General features: G+C 43.1%; 1 pseudogene; it reads left to right on the forward strand.

Moving 5' to 3' along the window:
* The window catches only part of LOC148908497 (uncharacterized), a 32685-nt pseudogene that overhangs the window by 3926 nt on the left and 5743 nt on the right, over window positions 1-23016 (forward strand).

Genomic DNA, 23016 nt, shown 5'->3' on the forward strand with positions numbered 1-23016 from the left:
GGACGTGTATTAGTGAGCTCCAAGAAAATTTCAAATTTTATCAAATCTTACAAACGATTTCCTTCCAAATATCCTTGAAACTAATGATGGAAAGTCTTAAGCCACTACTGGACTTATCAGACGACCAACAACTTAAATGGAAAGGAAATTTCGAAGATTTGAAGACACTAATCCGGCTTGTCCTTGATGCTCCTGACGAAGACGCCGGTGAAGTAAGTGAAGATAAACTCCACAAAGCTTTTACTTATAAGATTCAAGACGCATCGGTACGTTTCTATACCACAACGGGAAATCTTAAACTTTATGGGTCGAATTATGAAAAACTCAGAGAAGCTCTCCTAGAGTTTTTTCCTGACGAAGACATAGTACAAGTGCCTATTTATCAACCAACCACTCCAACGTTACTGTTAAGTGATGAGTCCACTATTAACCCACTGACCCAAAAAGTAGAAGATTTAATTGCAGAAGTCAGCCTGATAAAAAGACAAGTCTTTAAAGAAATTGAAGTAAACGAAGAAATCGAAAAGTTGAAACAAGAAATTATTATTCATAAAGAGACTATCAAACATTTACAAAACGAACGCGAAAAACTCTTGGCAACAATTGGCATCATTACCCACAACAATAACCTAATGCCTTCATTTCCTCTTGGGACCCACCCTTTTCAAAACCCTTTCTTTGGGCCTAACATGACAGAAAGAACTATGCAGATGCATGAAACTGAAGAACGGATAGAACCTCTAACTACAAGCAACAACAGTTCAGTGAAAGGGAAAAAGAGGCAAAAAAAGAGAAAGAAGCAGAGTTCACAAACCATACATAAATCTAGTGAAGCCCCAGCGACCTGCCCTGATGAAAGTGAGACAACACAGCCGGATAAGTCCCACAAAGAGAATCGGAAGACAACAATTATCGTTGGTGACTCAATTATTGGTAAACTAGAAGGATGGAGAATGTCTAATAAGGACAATCTCGTGGTTATTCGTTCCTTTCCCGGTGCAACTGCTGATGACTTGAAAGATTATATAAAACCAATTATCAAGAGAAAACCTAATAGCTTAATATTGCATACGGGAACCAACAACCTTAAAAGTGATACTCCAAGTACCGTAACAGATAAGATTGTTGAAGTATGTGAAAGCATTGAGAATGCCCTTCCAGAGTGTAAAATAGCAATTTCAGAAATTACCGCTCGACAAGACTCCAGTATGCTTGAAACTACCAGAATAGATGTTAACGAGCGGCTTGGATCCTTCTGTTCAAACCGAGGATGGACTCTTATAAAGCACAAAATCACAACCAAAGAATTGAATGACAAGGGACTCCACCTCAACCGAGCCGGCATAGGAGCCATCGCCAAAGACTTCAATAGTCATATTAAATCTAATTTTACTTGATCCTTAGGTAGAGTACCAATAGAGGAAAGCTTTTCAAATCAATCCAACGTATCAATTTCTGGCCATAACATACCAAAGGTAAGAGGTTTTAAAATGGCCTCGTTGAATATTGCTAGCTTACTCACACACATTGATGAACTGAGGATATGGGTCGCAAATCAGAGCCTTGATCTTCTTGCTATAAATGAATCCAGGCTTGACCCTACTATCCCAAGTTCTCTAGTAGGTATTGAAGGCTATGAATTGTATAGGTTTGACAGAAATCGTCAAGGTGGGGGTGTTAATTTGTATTTAAAATCAAGTATAAACGGCAAAAGCCGTCCGGATCTATCTGATAACAACATTGAATCACTATGTATTGAGATAACGAAACCACACAGTAGACCATTTATCGTATTAGCTTGCTATAGACCACCAAATTATGACGTTTTAGCTTTTTGTAACATTCTCGAAAATATTTTGACAAAAATAGACTCTGAATTCAAAGAGCTGTATGTCTTGGGGGATTTGAACTGTGATTTAATCAATAGTAATACAAGTACACAGGCTCGTCAACTAAGACATACTTCTGAGTTATTTCAGTTACATCAACTAATTACTGAACCAACAAGAATCACCCAAAGAAGCAAAACATTGATTGATATCATTCTTACAAACACTCCAAACAGGGTTGCCCAGAGCGGTGTTATACACCTCTCTTTGGGTGACCACAGCCTGGTGTATGCTATACGCAAGATAGCTATACCAACAAATCATAAGCACAAAATAATAACATTTAGAACTTTCAAAAATTTTGATGCAAACAATTTTCGTAGGGACTTGGCGTCACTCCCTTGGGATAGCCTGAATGATTTAAAGGACCCAAATGATATGTGGTTAAAATGGAAAGAATTGTTTCTATCTATTATTGAATTGCACGCACCGTTAAAGCGGAAGCGCATAAGAAATAGAAGGACGCCTTGGTTGACAATTGAAATACGAAAATTGATGCTCGAGCGTGACAAACTAAAACAATTAGCAATAAAGACAAACCAAAATAATGACTGGGAAAAATACAAAGCAAGTAAAAACCGAGTAAACAATGAAATCAAAAAAGCTAAGAAGAAATACTATGAAACTCACTTTTCACAAATCTCGAGAAATTCGAGCGAAGTTTGGAAAACAATAAATGAAGTCTTATCTCGAAAAAGTAAAGACAAAACTCGTATAACCTCCTTAAAGAGCGGGGAAAACACTATTTGTGATTTTCAAGAAATCTCTGAGCTTTTTAACGCTCATTTTTCTGAAATAGGGACAAAGCTAGCCGGTACAATCCCGGAAGGACCACTAAGCTTTAACTATTACCTAAATAAAGCAAACTCGACCTTTAAATTACAACACACGACTTCTGATGAATTATCTAAGATCTTAAACTCTATATCAAGTAATAAGGCAACGGGCTTAGACGGCATATCTGTGCGCTTGATAAAGGAAGGTGCTCCAATTATTATTAATCCCTTAGTTAAGATTTTCAATCAATCTATAGACAGTGGTATTTTTCCAAATGACCTTAAACTCGCCAAGGTAACTCCTATTCATAAAGCAAATGATAGAGATGATTTAAACAATTATCGCCCTATCTCAGTACTTCCTGCCATTGCTAAACTTTTCGAAAGAATTGTCTTCAACCAGTTATATACTTATCTTAGTTCGAATAACCTGCTCTCTGAAAAACAATCAGGTTTTAGACCACAGCACTCAACGACTACTGCTCTGCTGGAACTTACAACTGAATGGCTTACAAATATAGATGAAGGGAAGATTAACTGTATCACCTTCCTTGATTTTACGAAAGCGTTTGATACAGTTAATCACTCTATCCTTCTCCATAAATTAGCTAATTACGGCATTGCAGAAAATTCATTGAAGTGGTTTAAATCCTATTTAACTGAGCGAAGACAGAGATGCAACGTGAATAATACATTATCTACTATAAAACAAACCCTTCGTGGAATTCCCCAAGGGTCAATCCTAGGTCCATTATTATTCATATTGTATATTAATGATTTACCAAATAGTGTACATTTTTCAAGTACAAGAATGTACGCGGACGACACAAGCCTCACGGCTTGTAATACTTCCGTAAAATCTTTATCTGAGCAGATCAATTCTGATATTATTAGCATATCCAACTGGTTGATGGCAAATAGATTAAGCCTTAATTCAACAAAGACTGAATATATGTTTATTGGGTCTGACGACAAATTACGTCAAATAAGTTCCAAACCACATGTTTACCTTGAAGGTAAACAAATCGCACGTGTCCAAACAGCCAAAACCCTTGGGGTTGTAATCGACCAACGCCTGTCCTGGGCTGACCATGTCGATCATATATGTAAAAAAGTTTCATCAGGCCTGGCTGGCCTTAGACAGGTTCGTGATTACGTCCCCCAGGAGACGGCGATTGCAATATATAATTCGCTGATAACTCCTTGGTTTGACTACTGCGATGTGGTTTGGGATAATTTACCAAAAACATCAGCTGACAGACTCCAAAAAATGCAAAATCGCGCAGGCCGAATTATAACTAAGAGTAATTATGAAACTAGGTGGCGCGACATTTTAATGTCTCTAGGATGGGAAAATCTTCAAAACAGGCGGAAGAAACATAAAGCCACAATAATGTACAAGACTTTGAATGCTCTTGCACCTCAAAGTTTAAGAGACCGCTTTGAGTATCAAACTACAAAATATAATTTGCGGAAGGGAGAAAAGTGTTTAAAATTATCGAAACCAAACACTGAGTACCTCAAACGTGCGTTCTCCTATGAAGGTGCAAAAGCATGGAACTCTTTGCCTTCAGATATTAAGTCAGCTAGAAGTATAAGGGAATTTAAAAGAAAGCTTTCTTCTGTTGGACTCTCATAAACTTTTTTAGCTGTCTAAATTGTATTCTTATTTAACTCGACATTCTTGTAAAGCAATTTTTATATTGATAGAATTTTTTTTCGAGTATAAATAAAGTATCACTCACTCACTCACTCTTGTAAAAAGCTAGTTTTCAATTCATGGTGAATGTTTTAAGAGTTTACTTATGCTAAACTCCACTCTTTCCTTTAACACAGGAATCCCAAAGTCAAAAGGACTGGCATACAATTGAGGCTAGTTCAGTGCACAGTAGTATTAAAACAAGTATTGATTTTAATATCTTTAAAACTTTGCCTTTGTACGTAGGTATATCACCCACTACTACATCAGTTGGTAAAGTTAGCAACAATGGAAACAGAGTCCAAAGGAAAGGAAAACATTAGAATATTTTGGAGACTCCTTAATGAAGGATTAAGAGAATTGAAAAGCAATAACACCTACAAATTTAATCCTAAAGGGGTGATGATCGATGAAGGGGGGTGTCTGGTGGGCAGCAATTCCATGTGAGCTGCCTGATGGTGCCATTGATCGCACAATAAGTTGCGAGAAGCATTGGAAATTTATTGTCAAGAGAATTGTTACAGTTATCAATGCAAGCTATGGAAGACATGTTGGTGATGAATTTGAAGAGATTACAAATGGTACATTAAATCACAGCATTAAATATACCAAATTATTGTCAATATTTACAAGAATGCATATATAAATATAACAAAACATAACATGCATGCATAGCACAACACATCACAGCATAACATAACTTTCTAAGGGGTTTCTATATCTCACAAAGCAATAACTAAAGGCAAAAAAAATTGTTTTTTAGAATCCTAAAGGCTGCCACACCAAACATGTATGGAGCTGCAAAATGTGGTTTGGAAAGGTACCAGCAGAAATACCCAGTCAAGGAGCAGTAGTATAGGGGATGGGGGTTCCAGCGCAACGACCACCGGAGGATTACCCGTCTAAAGTACCCCCCTCGATTCGTACCGCGATTACTCGCATCCCGTGTTTATGTAAAATATGTTAGTCTATATATGGAGTGCGAAGATTGTAAGAGAACTTTTAAGAAAGAAGTGGACTTAAAGAAGCATTTGAAGATGAAGACGGAATGTATGAGCAGCTATGATTGTGGATGTGGTAAGAAGTTTGAGACTAAGGTTAAATTGTTTTGGCATTGTCAGGATTGTGAGTATGACTACGACGATCTGAAAAGGGTCTGGAATTAGGTATAAGATATTTCCTATTATATAGATGGAATCCCAAAGCAATTTCGAAACGGTGTCAATACCCGGTAACGGTGAGATTGACGTTAGGCAGTTTTGGCGTCAGTCAGAAAGGAAGGTCAAGAGAACGCTTCGAAAAGGCATAGAAGAATTAGGAGCCCTGAAAGCGAGTATAATGGTAGAAGTAAGTTTATCAAAAGATGAGGTAACGACGACAGCAATGCTGCGATCAAAGTCGTTAGTGATATTAGAGTCCACGAATCTGGATAGGTCACTCAGCGAAGCCTTAGAAGCAATAATGGAATCGCTGTCTAACTACACGAAAGAAGGATCAGGTTGGACAGTGGAGGAGGTAGAAGGTATGGAGGTTAGCATGGCAAGGTACGTGCCAATACGAGGAGGAAGTTACGTACCCCTGCCTGTGTGGGTAGAAAGGAAGAAGGCAATCGTTAACGTAAAGAATGACGACAACCGCTGCTTTATGTGGGCAATCAGGTCTGCACTGTATCCAGTAGATAAGGATCCATGTAGACCAAGCAAGTACCCAACAGACGATTTGGAGTGGGACGGCGTGGAATTTCCCATGCAGTTGATAGACATCCCCATATTTGAGGAAATAAACGATTTAGCAATTAACGTTTACGGAGTCAGAGACCAAACGATAGTACCACTAGTGTTGTCAAAAAGTAAAGGAGAGCGCATACATTTATTCTACCACGGCGGACACTACTCATGGGTTAAACACATTAGCAGACTATTCTACAGACATACTAAGCACAAAGGTAAAAAGTACTTCTGCGACTGCTGCTTGCTGTCATTTACATCCTTAAATACCCTAAAGAAACACGATGAGATCTGCCGCGGAGTCGAAGAAGTGGCGCAACGGATCCAGATGCCCACCAACAAAGAGCTTTCATACGCAGACCATCAAAAGCAGATGCAAGTGCCTTACGTGATATATGCAGACTTCGAAGCGTTGATAACTAAGGAAGAGCAGAAACGTGGCGCCACGAATAAGGTAGGATTACACGAGATCTGCTCCTTTGGTTACATAGTAGTCAGATCAGACGGTAAAGCAAACCCTCCTGTGATTTACCGAGGTAAGAACGCAGCTAATGAGTTTCTAGAAGCATTGCGAGAAGAGGAGGGGGAGATTAGAGAACAATTAAGACGTCCAAAGAAGATGGAATTTACCAAAGAGAACCAGGAGGCTTTTAACAAGGCAAAAAAATGCCACATTTGTCAACATACGCTTCTTCAGTTTGGAAGACGAGCCAAGAAAGCGTGGGATGAAGATGGAAAGTATCTAGGAGAAGCTCATTTTAAATGCGGGAAGTATGCTAAGAAAGGTGAGAAGCCGGGAAAGCCCTCCACGCACTGCATTCACTGCCACAAAGCATTTGTTGAGGATTTCTATGTGGATAAGGTTAGGGATCACTGCCACATCACGGGTAAATACAGAGGAGCGGCTCATTGGAAATGCAATATAAACTTCAAAGTAAATCCAGATATGGAGATTCCGGTGTTCTTTCACAACCTCCGCGGTTACGACTCCCATTTGCTACTACAAGGAACAGACGGCTCCGACGTCAAATGCATACCCAACAACAAAGAGCGCTACATGTCCGTAACTGTGGGTAAGCTAAAGTTCTTAGATTCGCAGCAGTTTATGGCGGACTCCTTAGCAAACCTCGTAAAGTATAACACCAACTTTCCCATTTCCAGTCAATATGGCGCGGAAAGGAAAGGAGTCTACCCATACGAATACATGGATTCCTGGGATCGATTCAAAGAGTCCCTACCACCCAAAGATCGCTTCTACAGCACCCTAAACGAGTCCGGCATAAAGGATGAGGAGTACCAGCATGCGTTAGACGTGTGGGAAAAGTACTCTTGTGAGAACATGGGGGACTACCACGACATCTACCTAAGGTCTGACGTAGTGCTGCTTGCAGACGTTTTCCAAAGCTTCAGAAAGATGGCTATAGAATATTACGGATTGGATCCCGCTAATTTCTACACGGCTCCTGGGCTCAGCTGGAGTGCTTTGTTAAAGAAGACAAATGCGCAGTTGGATCTCCTAACGGAGTACGACATGTATCGGTTTATGGAAGACGGTATTCGTGGCGGTGTATGCGGACCCAGCCGACGTTACGCCCGCGCAAACAACCCCTTAGTAGAGCACGACCCAGAGAAACCAACCACATACATTTACTACCTGGATGCGAATAACCTTTATGGTTGGGCAATGTCACAGTACCTACCTGTGAGAGACTTCGAATGGGATCCAGTGAAGCCGATAGACTTCTACATGCAGGTAGGAAAGGAGGAAGACAAGGGTTACGTTTTAGAAGTGGATCTGGAGTACCCAGAGCGCCTGCACGACGAACACAATGAGTTCCCCTTAGCACCAGAAGCGATAGAGATACCATTTAAGCAGCTAAGTCCGCTGCAAAAGCAAATGTGTCCTGGTTACAAACCGTACAGGAAACTAACTATGAACCTGATGGATAAGAAGAAGTATGTGGTACATTACCGCAACCTGCAGTTCTACGTGCGACACGGAATGCGCGTAGAGAAGATCCACAGAGTCCTAAAATTCACGCAGGAACCCTGGATGCGCCCCTACATTGACTTTAACACGCAAAAGCGTACCGCAGCGAAAAATGACTTCGAGAAAAACCTCTTCAAACTGATGAACAACAGCGTGTTCGGAAAGACAATGGAGAACATCCGCAAGCGCGTAAGCGTAAAAATAGTCAGCACCAAAGAGGAAGCAGAAGCATACGTGTCACAGCCAGGCTTCGTTAGATACGTAGAAATGCTGAACTTCTACGTGATTCACATGAAAAAGGCAAACCTCTTACTAAACAAGCCCGTTTACACAGGCTTTACGGTGCTGGATCTATCGAAGCTGCTTATGTACGAGTTCTACTACGATAAGCTTAAGCCAAAGTACGGAGACCACTGTCGCCTCCTGTACACAGACACCGACTCCCTAATTCTAGAAGTGCAAACGGAAGACGTTTACAAAGACTGCCTCCCCGACATAGACGAGTACGACACCAGCGGTTACCCGAAGGAGCACTTCCTTTACTCTGCGAAGAATAAGAAGGTAATTGGGAAGATGAAAGACGAAATGTTAGGAAAACCCATCGTGGAATACGTGGGTCTGAAACCAAAGATGTACAGCGTGCTAAAGCTGGGCGGTGTAGAAAAGAAAGCTAAAGGCGTAAAAAAATACGTGGTTAAGAAGGACATTACGCACGAGTCCTACTTAAAGGTCCTGCGTACGCGTAAGGAACAGCGACATAAAATGAACAGCCTGCGCAGCTACGGACATCAAATACACAACGTTACACAGGAGAAGGTGTCACTGTCTGCATTTGACGGTAAGAGGTGGATGTGTGATGATGGTATCCATACGATAGCATTCGGACATCACACGATAAGCAGTTCTTCTTTGACGAACCCACGCGTGGGACCATCATGAAGATAATACAAGATGGGCTGACCCTTCTCAGCTAGCGCACTTCGGATCTGGTAAGTTTCCAAAGACCAATTAGGATCCGTAGCTCTTTTGGATCCTCCTTCTAATTCACCCGGCTCATAGAGATATCGAACCGTGACATTACCTAATTTCTTTTCATGGGGGAAGACCGCCCTCGAACTTCTGACGAAGGATTTGTGTTCCACGTGCTTCTTTTTTATGGCATCCCTGGGTTTCATTCCCGTAGCCCTGGCCGCCTCGTTGTTCGAAGCTGCGACGACCTGGGGGAGCCTCTGAGTCCATTCCCTGTTGCGTTTGGAGGGATCTTCCAGCTCTTTCCAATACTGGTACCCAAAGAGACGCTCAGCCAAGGTTTTATTAAATCTTTCGACGATGCTCTGACCCCTGTGGTACTCAGCTTTGGCTCTCCTAATTTTAGTGTCGTGGTCTTTCAGGGTCTTAGTAACCACGCCCATGAACTCCGTTCCCGCATCCACTTGCAGCAGCTTAGGCCATTTCAAGACGCGCTTATAAATCCTACCTAGGGCTTCTGCGACTTCCCCAGAATCCTTGCTGATTATGGGTTCGGCGTCCTTGTATCTGCTTGCGATATCGACTACGGTCAAAGCGTACCTATAGGTCTTTTTTCTCACCTTGTCATGTGGTAAGAAGAGCAAATCCGCCTGATGAACTTCATTGGGGGTATTTACGGTAAAGCTGGGCCTGGGAATGTACTTGGGCACAGGAAGATAAACCTGCCAGAGGGTTTGTTTTTTCAACCAGTTCTTAGCCGTTTCTTCTGATACCCTGGCCGCGGTCGCGAGTTTCTTGATAGCCGACGCTCCTCTCCAATAGCCTTCAGGTCCATAGTAAATCCTTTTAAGTTTGTCCTCTACGCGGCCCATTATATGAATTCCAAAACGAGATTGATCTTGCGTCCGTTGAAATCCACCGTCTTTCCGTCCACTTTAATGGTGATGTTTATGCTTTCTACCAAATTAGACAAGTCATAGCTTAAAGAAATGGGAGTGTATTCTACTGGGTCAAATGGATTACCTTTGGGTAGAAACTTGGATATAAGAGAAGACTTTTCTCCATTGTTGTAACTATGAACCAAGTCGCAATAGACTTCGTAAGAGGATGCGACTTTCCATTTCACGGGTATGGCTGTGTCGGTAATTGTCTTGCCCGAGGCACATAATAAAGATCCCAATGGGTCAGACTTTCCAAAAGTCATTGAATAATTTGACATATTATGTTTGAGGGTCATTTCGTGCGGCAATCCTGTGGTGAGAGTATAACCGTGTTCTGCTAATTCCTTGGCCAGTGTGATTGGCGTATAGTGTCCATCGGGCAGCAATACGGCTTGATAGTTAGATCCTCCTGTATGCTCAGTGACTATGCCCCTAATCAGGTTATACCAAGAATTGTACAAAGAGCAACTTATGAGCCTAACCTTATGGGCTTTAATGGGGGGATTTAAATAAGTGGTAAAGTTATTTTTATCGCTTTCCAAAAAGACGATCATTATATTACAGGGGACAAGTCCCCTTCGTTAGAGCAGATATGCCAAAGCCACGCCTCCGGCCCGCCCTGCGACTCCTACGAAGACCAGCTCACTATCTTTTTCTTTCTTAGAAGGCTGATAGTAATTCTTAAACTGAGGCTTCCTCAACCCCGTTAATGCCGCGGGGTGTGCTTGCGCATAGAGCTTAAAGGCGTAGTCTGTATTTTCAAAGTTCTTATCCGCCTGCATCTTGTCTTGGTAGTTCTTGTCCAACCAATCCCTGTAAGCTTGTCTTTTTTCATTCCAAGCCGCCACGTCTCGCTGATATTTCTCCAGCGCTAAGTCGTGTCTCTTCCTCTCAGCGGCTAAGTCTCCGCTGCGATCACCTCTAACTAATCTATCCAAATATTGACCACCATAATTAGCTCCAGTGAATGCTAAGGCTGCAATAACTCCACCTGCGACCACGCTAGCCATTTATGCATTAGGGATGTACTTTTCCTTCCGTAGGTAATCCTTTACCATGATAGCCCCGCCAACGGCAGCGGTCATCTTAGCAAAATTAGCGAAGCTCTTGCTTGGGTCTTCAGTAAAGTCTTCTTTGAGCACTTTCTTACCTACCCAACCAATACCCGCAACAATAGAAGTAATGATAGCTGCTTCTTCAACAGTTTTCAACAACGCGGTTGACATTATATTACAAAGCGAGAAGGTTATTACTCCATTTCAGGGATTTTGCTCCTTCTCGCGGGCGGCTCCGTAGGCGTGTAATGCGCTGGCTCCAATTTCACCCCTGACTTTGCTACCCGCCATTGTAAGTAGAGGCTGCCTGCTGCTATAGCAATTCCTATCGCGCCGATGACGTAGCCGGGATTAATGAAGGATTCCTCTTCTCTTTCCTCCACCTTTTCTTCTTTTTTGGCTTTGTTCTTCCTGTTCATCTCCGCGAGCTTCTTTCCGGCAGCAACTCTGCCTGGAGATTTAGCCTTGGTGATTCGTTGCTCCTCTTGAGGCTGCTCTACCTTCGACTCTGGTTCACTCATTTATATCTAAGGACTTGAAGGAATTGATAAGTAACTTAAGACGACTTGACTAAGTACTTAAGGATGACTTAACTAGGTACTTGAGGCGGCCTGGGTAATTCCCGCGAATGACTTGACTAAGTACTTGATAAGTCACTTGCAGGTGCCTCAGCAAGTGCTGCCTGGAAGACCTTTTCGACTTCTCTGTCCTTCTTGAAGTCCTTCCAAGATGTTCCTAAGGAACCTAGTACCTCCTTCAAGTCGACGTGCTGAGCTACGTGAAGTGCCGCAGAGGCGACTGCCATTAACTTACCGCACTTCAAAGACAACCACCCACAGGTTATCTTAAGTTCTTGGGCGATGACATAGTCCTCGCTAATGTCCTTCTGTAGTTGCTCCACGTCGTCTATGGGCAGCGCAAGTCCAAGCAATTTAGTAGCAAGTCGGATAGCGGAGTCTGCTACGGCGTCTGTGGTCTTACTTGCAAGGGCGGCCTCGTACCTCTTATGGAACTTCTTAACCTCCTCTTCTGACAACTTATTAACTTGCTCATGGGTAAGTTCCTTGCCTATCATTTCTTTGCACTTCCCCGAAGACACAAGGATGTTAAGTTGTTCCTTGAGGTTACTTTCATCTAACTGTGTGGGGACTTCATCTAAGAGCTGCTCAATGTCCATATACATTAACGTCATAAGGAAACCTCAAAGAGAAGATCATCTTGGAATGTTGGTGCGTTTTTAGGTGTCGCATGTATTCGTGTAACTGTTCCTTGGATATCTCACCGCCGTAGTCGCTTAAGATGGTTTCCAGGTCAGACTTACTGGGTGTATAAAATACTATGAGAGAGCCTATGTTTTCCCTGAAGGGTTTAGAGACGCTGGTAAGCTGCTGCGAGAGTAACCAAACGCTGATATTGTCATGCCTACCGCTGAAAGCGAGCTTCACTAATTCGGAGGTGCGCTTTTTTACGTCGTCCCCGCAGGCGATGTCGTCCAGTATAAGGAGGGTTTGCGTACTCGCTCGTCGAGCCTCGCGAGACGAGAATTGTTTGTGCCAAAACTTAAGATGTCCAGATAACTTGTTAGGGTCTAAGATATCTACAAAGAAGTCGTCGTCTTTCACTCCTATGCCTTCCCAGGTAACATTATTCACGTAGGTGGGGCATAATAGCACGATATAGTCAAAGCGGTATCTAAAGGGTCCTAATAGTTGATCTACAACGAATTGGGTCTTTCCGCAACCAGTGGGTCCTACTATCAGAGCGTTACAAGGCATGTGATCTGGATTCATATATAGATGGACCCAATGGAAGACTTGGAAGAGTTCAAAGATGCGGTAGTGGATTTATACAGCTGCATGAAAGACCTACAGAGATCCGTGCTTAGAGATGTAAGAATTACGAGAGATGTGCTGGAAATACAAAGTCAACGAATCGACGAATTGAGAATATATATATATAGATGGACCCTGTAGATGCAATGAAAAAAGTAGTTGCTGACCATAAGGATAAGAAAGATACCATAGAGATGCAAAGGGAAGAGATAGATCATCTAAAGGAACGAATACAGGAGTTGTACGATGAATTAGCTAGCTTGAAGACTGCAGAGAGGTTTGCTGCTGTGGTTACCATCGCTGGATGGATGAAGGACTCCGTTAAGGACTTCATTAGGTATCCTCTCTAAGATATATGGATTGTATTACGAGTGAGATACCGGCTGACTGCATAATGCTAAATCAACCAACGCCAAAGCCCCGTAAGACGAAGAACTACAAATGCCTTCATTGTGATAAGGTATCCCCCGAGGAATCTTTCGTTGGACATTGGTGTTCCGCAGATCCTAAGGCGCAAAGAACATTAGATGACGTCTGCGAAGAGTAAGGCTTCAGTGTCCGTCAATTGCAAAGAGACTTTAGGATGGACCTTATTTTTTATTGTTAAATTGTTAAGTGGTCGTAAGATTCTTCAAAGATGAGTCTTATTTTTTATTGTTAAATTGTTAAGTGGTCGTAAGGAGCATTTAGGTTAAGCCTTATTGTTTATTGTTAAATTGTTAAGTGGTCGTAAGGAGCATTTAGGTTAAGCCTTATTGTTTATTGTCATTTTGTTAAATGGTACCAAATAGGATTACCATCTTATGCACTTAACAATTTAACAATAAAAAAGAAGGCCTACGCGTAATCCTATTTACAGCCGTTTAACAATTTAACAATAAAAATAAGATGTATATATGGAGTGCATGCAATGTAAGAGAAGCTTCAGCAGTAAGCAGCGACTGCAATACCACCTTGCAAAGAAAGTCTGTCAGAAGACCAAAAGCACCAAATGCAATGATTGCAACAAGGAGATGTCTACTTTACAGGCCCTGCAATATCACCGTCAGAATAGAGTATGCCTAAAAGACTGCTGTCGACGCTGTGATCAGCCCTTCTTTGAGGAGAACTGGCATAAATACCGTTGCCATCGTTATGATCTTACAGACGTAACCTGCGAAGTTCATGGTGACTTAGCCGAACGCTGTTGCCCCCTTGAAACCTCCAGGGCTTTAACAAAGCTCAAAAGAGAAATCGATGAAACCTTCGTAGGCTTTGATGACCTTGAAGGCATTAAGTGGGAGAACCGAGAACATTGGGACTCCATCTGCGAGGACTGTGGCTGTCAACGCAGCGGACAACATATTTGGTGTTGCCTGTACAATGGACCCAGGCCCTTAGACCATTATCTGTTGGTACGAAAAGGCTGGAATATGGGTGATATATAATGATTCACCTTGCAGCGTTCATAGGAGGAGCCTTAATTACGATATCCAGCTACACGATAACCGAAAAAATAAGGGCTGACTTAGCAGATCAGTATCTAACAGCCCACGAAGACGACTTCTAATCACACAATGGATTAGCCTCTATTTTACGTTCGATGTCAAACTTCCATCGACCGTTTACTTTACCATAGGTACGTATGTGGGTGTATTCTTCGCCTTGCAGCACATACCTCACACAGTCAGGTGCCCAAAGGCTATATTCCTGACGGTCGCGTTCTAAGACCAACCTTAAACGGTTGATGTCTTCGAACACGACATAATTTTTTATTCTGTATGAAATTCCTTGAATTAGATCGCGCCAGTGTGTTTGTTTAAGGATCATTATACCTATGAAATATTCTTTGGTGCGTTCGTAAGGTATCTTGTGATTTGAAGGCCTTCACACACCAAGGACAAGGTATGCGAATTCCAGCAGCATATTCATCTATTTCCCTACAGAGTAAGTCATAATCGTTGCTTACCATCGTTAAATATCCGTTTTCCTCATAACGACCAATGATGTCTTTTTGTTTTTCCGATAGGACACCATTACCTTTGGGTGTCTTCAACTCCAAACAGAACCCGTTGTATTCTTTATGAGCATTCAAAATCAACAGATCTGGTTGACCTGCTTGATAACCTTTCTGCCAGCAAGTAATACGCTTCTTACTGGAATCTTGCAATTCTCCTAGACCTGGTGCAACCAGCATCTGCGGGTGAAACCTACGCATGTAATCTACAAGCTTTTTATGCAAATCGAACTCATTTTCTATTTTGAATATTAACTTATTAGTACTGTCGAACCGTCGTTCTAATTCATATTTACCTGTCTTCCTCAGCGCTGGGAGGATTTCCTCGAATACCCAATCTTGGAATTGTTCTGCTTTTGGTAACTTGGAGCTAAATATCAACTGATACAACCCAGATTCGGTTACGTACAGGGAATTAGGCTGTGAATACAGGGGGAGGCGATTCACCTCCACTCTAAGTTCGCTAAGCTTTACCTTATACTTTTCACGAACATGCACCTTAATTGCATCTTTTGGGCGTTCGTAACCCAACGCAGCCGCCACTTCCTTTGCTTTGAAGTATAGTTTATCGCCTTGCACTATGCATTGCAGTTTGGTTTCGTTGTTTTGAAATACGCGAAGCATTATATACCAACGATATTTTTTCTTTAGAATGGCTGAGTCATTAATAGGCAACGCTCTTTAGCTGATTCATTTCTACACTCAGTTGCGCGTCTGAGACTACGAAGATATATGCGTTGATCTTAGTAGTGTCGCTGGCATGTTTGGTGCGCTTGATCTCCAACGTAATGCCGTCCTGGGTATTTACCAGGCGTAAACCCTGTCCATGTAGGTCTTCGTCGTTCGTCGTGCGCATGTCGATCCACAGCGCATACTTATCCTTAAAGAATTCCTTTGGGCCAATTTGGTCACCAAACTTACGCGCGACTTCCCGGTACATGTCCTCGGGCTTTATCCCTTGTGAGTAAACCTTATTAGGCACTCCGTTAATGCTAACGCCTACGTTAGTGATGTTAGGATTAAAGAATGCCTCAGAGTCACGCAATCCTGCCGTGTATGTCTTTGCGAACAGCAACATTATCCCTGTAAGGCTGCGCCTGGGAAGGTTAATGCTTTGGTTGATGACCTCTTCGACGTTGTTCGTAAAGCTGAACGTCTTGTACATCACGACGTGATCGTAAAGGAAAGCCTTCCCGGCGCTGTATTCCATACCGGCGCTACGAGCCAGCTCTTCGCTGTATACCGTCTCGTACTGCAGCTCCAAGTTCTTGATGAAATAAGGATCCACGGCTGATGAACTTACATCTTTTCCTTGCAGGATGTTCGTAGTGTCTGCTAGAGTCACTTCGAACTGCAGCTCGCTTAGCTGCCTTGGGTAGTATGCACCGTGGTTCGTGATAATTTCGAAATCTAATGGAACGACATATTTAGTACCATAAGCCGTCTTTATTTCGTCTTCTCCTGAGGCGCCAGAGGTTGCGCTCCTTACCTTGCGTATGGCGGCACTGGCGATTCCCTGCTCTATCCTTTGCGCGCGGTCAAATGCGGTCAACCATAAGTCTTTGTACGTGGTATACAAATCATACCTGTTTAAGTCCAAGAGGGATTCCCCGGCGAACTTTACACGCATTTTGGAAACGAGGTTTCTACCCGCATTATTGACGACGTAACGCGCGTCTGCGGTATCTGGCTGTATTGCTAGGTTAAACCTTAGCGCTAGGGTGCCAGGAACCAACACTAGGTTATCCGTTAGGCGGGGCACGCCTACATAATGGGTTTCCCCTGGCTTAGCGCTGCTGGGGGTAAAGGTAACCCGGTGAAAGGTGCGTTCTGCTTTCAGTCCGCCAACCTGCTTAGGTAATACGTTGGGGTTTAACTTTGAGCTTATCATATATAATGGAAGTAGAAGGAACGGATTTTGATCCCCTTACCGAAGAAGGTCAAGTCGACATTAACGACGAAGAATATGACGCATGGACTAAAGGCGCGGAAACCGACCCCCTAATCTACGACATGGCTCTAGAAAACACGTACGGTAGTAGGTGGAAAAGCTTCAAGGCAGCCTTGAATCGCATGTGGCACGAAAAGAACCCCGGTGAGTCCCCTCCTGAGTACATAGAACTTCGAAACATGGGTGAGCAGGGAGCAACCGCGCGGGAAACCGTAGAGTGGGCAACGCAAGAGCTAACGCAGCGCTATTCCCGTTTCGATGCTGACGACGTAAGGCTCACAGAACGCGGAAACAAAGTCCTCATAAGCGTTCAAGACCTGAGATTTCCTGATAAAGACCGCTGGACAAAACCGCAGCCCCTCTTTGACGAAAATGGCGGAGTTAGGGGTGACGTAGCAAGATTAAAAGGCTTCCAGCGTGCCACTAGAAGCATGTTAGAAAGATTGGAAAACATAAATGAAAGGGTCGCACTAGAAAAACGCGTCGAGGGGCTACAAGAAACGTTGGAAGAAATGGAAGCAGATTTCATGAGACAAAACCGACTACTTCTCGATGCTCAAAAGAGAGAACTTAACGACAAGAATCAACGCATACTCGAATTGAGGGAGGAAAGAGACGACGCCAAGCGCCGAATGAACCAGGCTGAAAAGGCCTTCGATCTTGCCCTGCAAGAGTTGGATATGAGCAAGGAAGAAGCTAAAAACTTACATATCACCATAACCGGCTCTTTGGAGGAACGGCGGCAGTTGGTTGCCGAAATCAACACTAAAGAGGAGCAAATCCGGCAAAGAGATCAGGCCATCGAAGACCTGGAGGGGCAAATAGAGCGGCAGCAGGAAATAATTAATGACCAAACTCGTCCCGAAGAGGAAAGGGAGGCAGCACAAAGGGAATTAGAAGCCCTTCAGGAAAGAGTCGCGGAATTACAGGCGCAAAAGGAAAACCTGGAAAAAGAGTTGGGGCTTACTACTAAGGAAAAGGTAAAAAGAGCCCTTTTGAAGTATGGCGTTCCGCTGGCATTTGCGGTCGCTATTAGCACCGTAGTAGGCGTGATCTTGTCCGCGCTTAAGGCTACAGGCGCGGGCGTAAAGAAATTAGGCAGTGGGCTGACGGACTTGGGAAAAAAGATGGCAGCCGGTCTTCCTGGGCTGCTGGGTTCGGTTGTTTCCTTGGCACTTAGGGCCGGCGGCGAACTGTTGAAGTTCGTGGGTAACAACATTTGGATATTAGTCGTAGCTATTGGGGTGGTCCTCCTGAAGAAGATGAAGGGTTGATCTTATCCTTGTGTATTACTGGTGGCTTATCGTCGTCGGGCGCCCGAGGCCTCCTCGACTGGGGATAAGTAAAGATAGTATTCACACCACCCTGATAATGCGGAACTAGCGGCAGCACACTCATGGTGCTAATGGGTTTATGATTCCAAATAGCATCAGTCGGAGGATTTTCTGACGGGGCGGCATTTATCTGAACGCGACCCAGCTTACCGGCATCGGCACCCGACGTAATCTTATCACTGGGGCGAATCTGTAACTTCGCATATTGGCAATTGGCTATTATGTGAAAAGTTACCGGCGTTAAGTCTTCTGCGCTTGTAGGATAGGGTTCAAATGAGAAATGAACTGGGTTCCTATTGTTGTCTTTTTTTCTGTAAGGCTGTAATGGTCGGTTACTCTCATCAACGATTCTAAACCCAACATTACATGACCACCCCGTTGAAATACTAATAGTACACATGATTAATCCCAGACCTCCAACCTTTGCCCACAATTCGGTGTCAAACCATTCATCATTTACGTAGTCCTTCTCCTCCAAGTAATGAAGGAACCAATCTTCCTTCACGTGTGGGTTATTCATATATTTAAAGGCTAACCACCGTAAGAGTGCTAATGCTCTTGTGATTATAAACGTAATCTCTTTGATCCTCTATGCTATTTACCGTAACCTTTCCCGTATCGTCTACTCTTATCTGCAGCTTTACCTTCCCGTGGCAATCGGCAACCATGTGAAAAGTCCAAACGGAATGATTTTCAAGGCTATTCGCTGGCGGCTCTACGGAAAAATGCGCAGGCTCCCTGTTGTTCGTTTTCGTACGCATAGGCTGTAATGCTCCATTGTCGTCGCAGAAACGAAATCCTACGTTTGCATGACTACTCGCGCCAATGCAAATACTACAAAGGATTAACTTCTTTCCCGAGTAGTTCAAATTCACAGACATCCCAGTGACATCGACCCAAGCTGCTTGGGTATATTTTTTCTCGCCTGTGTAAGTCGTATAGACACAATCTACTCCAGCTACGTAGGGGTTGTTCATCGCCATATATAATAGCTCAGACCAATGCTTGCAGCTGCTAAGCCGGCCTTTAGTAAGTTATGGTCATATTCCTCGGGTATCGCAGGCATAACCTTCTTTGATGGTTCCTTAACTACGGGTAGCTTCGTTTCGTGTGACTTTTTTGGCTTCTCTACGAAGTGAGGAATGTTCCTAAGAGTGTCAGAGTTCACGTCATTCGCCCCAAACTTCATATCCTTAGTAGCTCGTTGAAGTTTGTTGTTGTATCCTACTACAGAGCCAGTATTTATAGATAAGTTACTAGGCATTAACCAACAACCCGGGGCTACTGCGTAGTCCAACCTCGCCTTAGAATTTTGTATGGCTAGTTGGTAACGCTGTACGCTTTTACTAATGTCACCCTCCAAAATTGAACTTCCGAATAAGATCAAGGCTTCGGCTCGCGTCTCTTCTGCGGCGCCGGTATTCCCCACTATGCTAGATCGGGTGTTTACCTGAGCTCCAAGGATAGAATACACGTAAGCTTCTATGCTGCGGTTCAAACGGGCAAGGCCGGCCTTAGTTAGTCCTTTACCTTCTGGAGGTATGAAATTAAGATATTGCTTCGTTTGCTCGTCGTTGGTAATTTTAATAATCAGCGGGTTAGCCCCGGTATACTTACCACCCTCGTCTTTGAACAGAGGTCCGTCTCTAACTTCCTTAGTGGCCTTAGCATTTGGTTCAAAGAAGGTGCTACTGTCGTGAGTTTCTTTGTGATACCCAGTATTCCATCGTAGATTCAATGCATGAACTTCCTTATCGCTTAGCTCGTGTCCGCCAATCCCCCAATAAGCCCAAATGTGCCCCAAACCATTGTTAGCACCCGCGGTACACCTGAAATCCTTCCCTACAACACCAAACTCCTTACAAAGTCGGTCGTAAGCAGGAACGTTGTATTTATTATCTCTTGGATAAAACGTGTCATCTCCCGGCAGCGCAATAACACCCATTTCATGTAGTATTCTTCTAACCGTGAAGTGAAAATGAAACATAAATATCGAATTATTCATCAAGTTCGCACTCACACCACAGCCGCTAGTGGCACACCAAACCGCAAAGTTCAACTGCTGCGGCCAATAACGCATATTAGGACCACTTAACCATTCGTGAGATTCCTTAGCGGTGGTATGAACAATGGGCACGTTTTTGAAGATATCTCGCACCTTTAACGGAAAGGAATGCTTGTTAGAGATCCGCATGTTCAGCGTTAGGTCCAAGCTTGGGTGTTTATCAAATGAAACTGCGGGTATCGGATAAGTACTGGTACCCAGCAATAATTCCTTTGACCAACCTTGCACGGGCTTAGGCTTAGGATGCTTCAGTTGATTGTCTATCTGATCGACCAGCGTAGGTTTCAAATCCTCATTACTGTACATCCTAGAGCCGTTATAGTAAATCCCATCGGGTCTTCTTTCGAACTTACTAGGGTCTGCATGCGGAAACATCTTCCTAAAGGCCCTCCAGTTCCAGTAATCCCGGTTATCGTGATGTGGCTGCTCCTCAATATCATTCCCAAAAGCGTCGTACATTAGTATATATAATGGATGTTATACCATCAGCGCCTCCACTTTATCCTGAACTTCCTAAGGAGGGTCCTAACGAATTAAACGCTGAAAACTTTCGTCTGAATAAAGCGAACTTAATCCTGGCTTACTTGGAAGGGCAAACAAAACACTACGAAAAAGTCCGAAAAAAGTACGTCAGAGCCCGGAGTACGCTACATAAGATTGCGATAACTTCAGGATCCATATCTGTTGCGTTAACGGGCTCTGGCGTTGCTACTTCGCTTACTGGGCCGGGAATAATCGTTGGAGTTCCTTTGGCCGGCGTTGGGGCAGCCTGTGGTATCATTTCGGCTTTTGCTACGGGTATTATGAAACAGTTGTCAAGCAAAATATCCAAGCATGACACGACAATAGCTCTGTCAAGGGCTAAAGTAAATACTATCACTGACCTTGTCTCAAAGGCTTTGCGTGACAGAAAGATAGACGACGTAGAATTCTCGCTTATCTTAGCTGAAGAGGAAAAGTACGAGAAACTAAAGTCGGACATAAGGAATAAAAAAACAGTCGTAAAAGATCTTTCCGAGGAATCTCGCAAAAAGATCTACCAGGAGGCAAAAGAAGAGCTTCAAAGAAAGCTTGCTCAGTAAACATCTGCTTTGAAAAGAGCAAAACAGGATTCTATTTACATATTGAACGCCGGCTGTCTGGGTCATATGCGTAATCAAATGTCTGAAGCTATCATTGACGTCGGCACATTCCTGAGCGCCTTAACAACCAGCGATTTTAAAAGTGAATATCGAGTCTACTTTCAAACTTGCTGGTTGTTAAGGCGAAGGGGCATGATCGGAATGTTGTCTATTGTTTTACACGTAAACAACTCATTGTTCTTCCTAGGCACGCCACTTCCGCCACGTGAAAGTAAAAAACCCACGGTCAAAGCTGTTATCATTATTATGTCGATCGCCTTGGAATCCATCCTAACAGGGGGTGGTTGGGGTCTATTTCATGGAATATTTCGTAGATTACGTCAGGGTAATAAGGAATATCCTTATCCAGCCGACAAAACATCCACTCGGCTTTTGTCATATCAGAAACCTCGGGAATAGACTTACCGGTAATTTCAGACAAAAGATAGGGAATAGCTTTGTAATATTTCCCTAGCTTTAATTTTTTCAACGTTTTCCGTAGACTTTGTGGGGTTGGCTCTTCTAAATGGTCTATGATTTTCTTCTTTACTTCGTTGTCTAAATATATCGGTCGATAACCTTGGATATGACTCATCCAGTCCCTGAAGTATTTTATTCTCTTATATGGCGTTTTCTTACGACCTCCATTGGCATAATACTGCTCTCTGGTAGCATTTGGTACGGCATTACGAATATTCTTACCACATTCGTAACACTGCGCTGACGTGTCGTCTTCTATTTGCATTTTTTTACCACAACAAATATACTTATTTGGCTTAGTAAGTACAAACTTGGGTTTCAAGCACTTTACACAGAAATCATAAACAAACTCTTTACAATCTTCGCACTCCATATATAGACTAACATATTTTACATAAACTCGGGATGCGGGTAATCGCGGTACGAATCGAGGGGGGTACTTTAGACGGGTAATCCTCCGGTGGTCGTTGCGCTGGAACCCCCATCCCCTATACTACTAGGAGCTCATCAGTTGCTGGGGATGGTGGGAGAAGAGGAGGTATTATGTATTCCATGCCTTCAGACAAAACCTCAATGCACCTCAAGTCAACTTGGTGGAAAGTGGCCAATCCTCATGGAGGAATATTTGCATCATTAACCTCGACTACTAGATGGGGCCAGGCAAGATGTGGCAGAAAACCTACAACTGCGTGCCAACTTTAAAGGATACGAGCAAGGGGCATACAGCGGAGGGAAGGGGCCTAGCCAAAATGTGCTCTCAAAAAGAAGCTATGTCGAACAAGACATAAGGAGCCCGAACCACTTTTCTTTCACCTTAGCATGATGAAGCTGTTGCCATGGATCAAATTATCATCCCATTAGGTTATGTCAACAGGGCTTTGAAATTCAATAACGTTGTTTGCTGTTTTATATTCTTTACCGTGTATATATGCTTAGTGTCAAACAAAGTTCGACAAGCGCGCAATTTTTGAAAATATATAATCCTATACTGTCTTGGAACTCGAGTCATAAGACCATGATGACTTCAGATCAGAGAGTGCTTCGTCCACAATTGATTACGACAGTTTATAATCTATTGCTCGAACCCCATAAAAACTGGTGGGCACTAAATACCAGGATATGTGGTCAGTCAACAAAAAGGTTTGAGGGGGCTGCTTTTACTAGCAAATTTCCTAAAGAAATCAGGAAGAT

This window comes from Actinia tenebrosa, unplaced genomic scaffold (assembly GCF_029948245.1).
Source record: "Actinia tenebrosa isolate PJP-AT-01 unplaced genomic scaffold, QUT_ActTen_1.0 PGA_scaffold3__52_contigs__length_22856419, whole genome shotgun sequence".
Taxonomy (NCBI): domain Eukaryota; kingdom Metazoa; phylum Cnidaria; class Anthozoa; order Actiniaria; family Actiniidae; genus Actinia; species Actinia tenebrosa.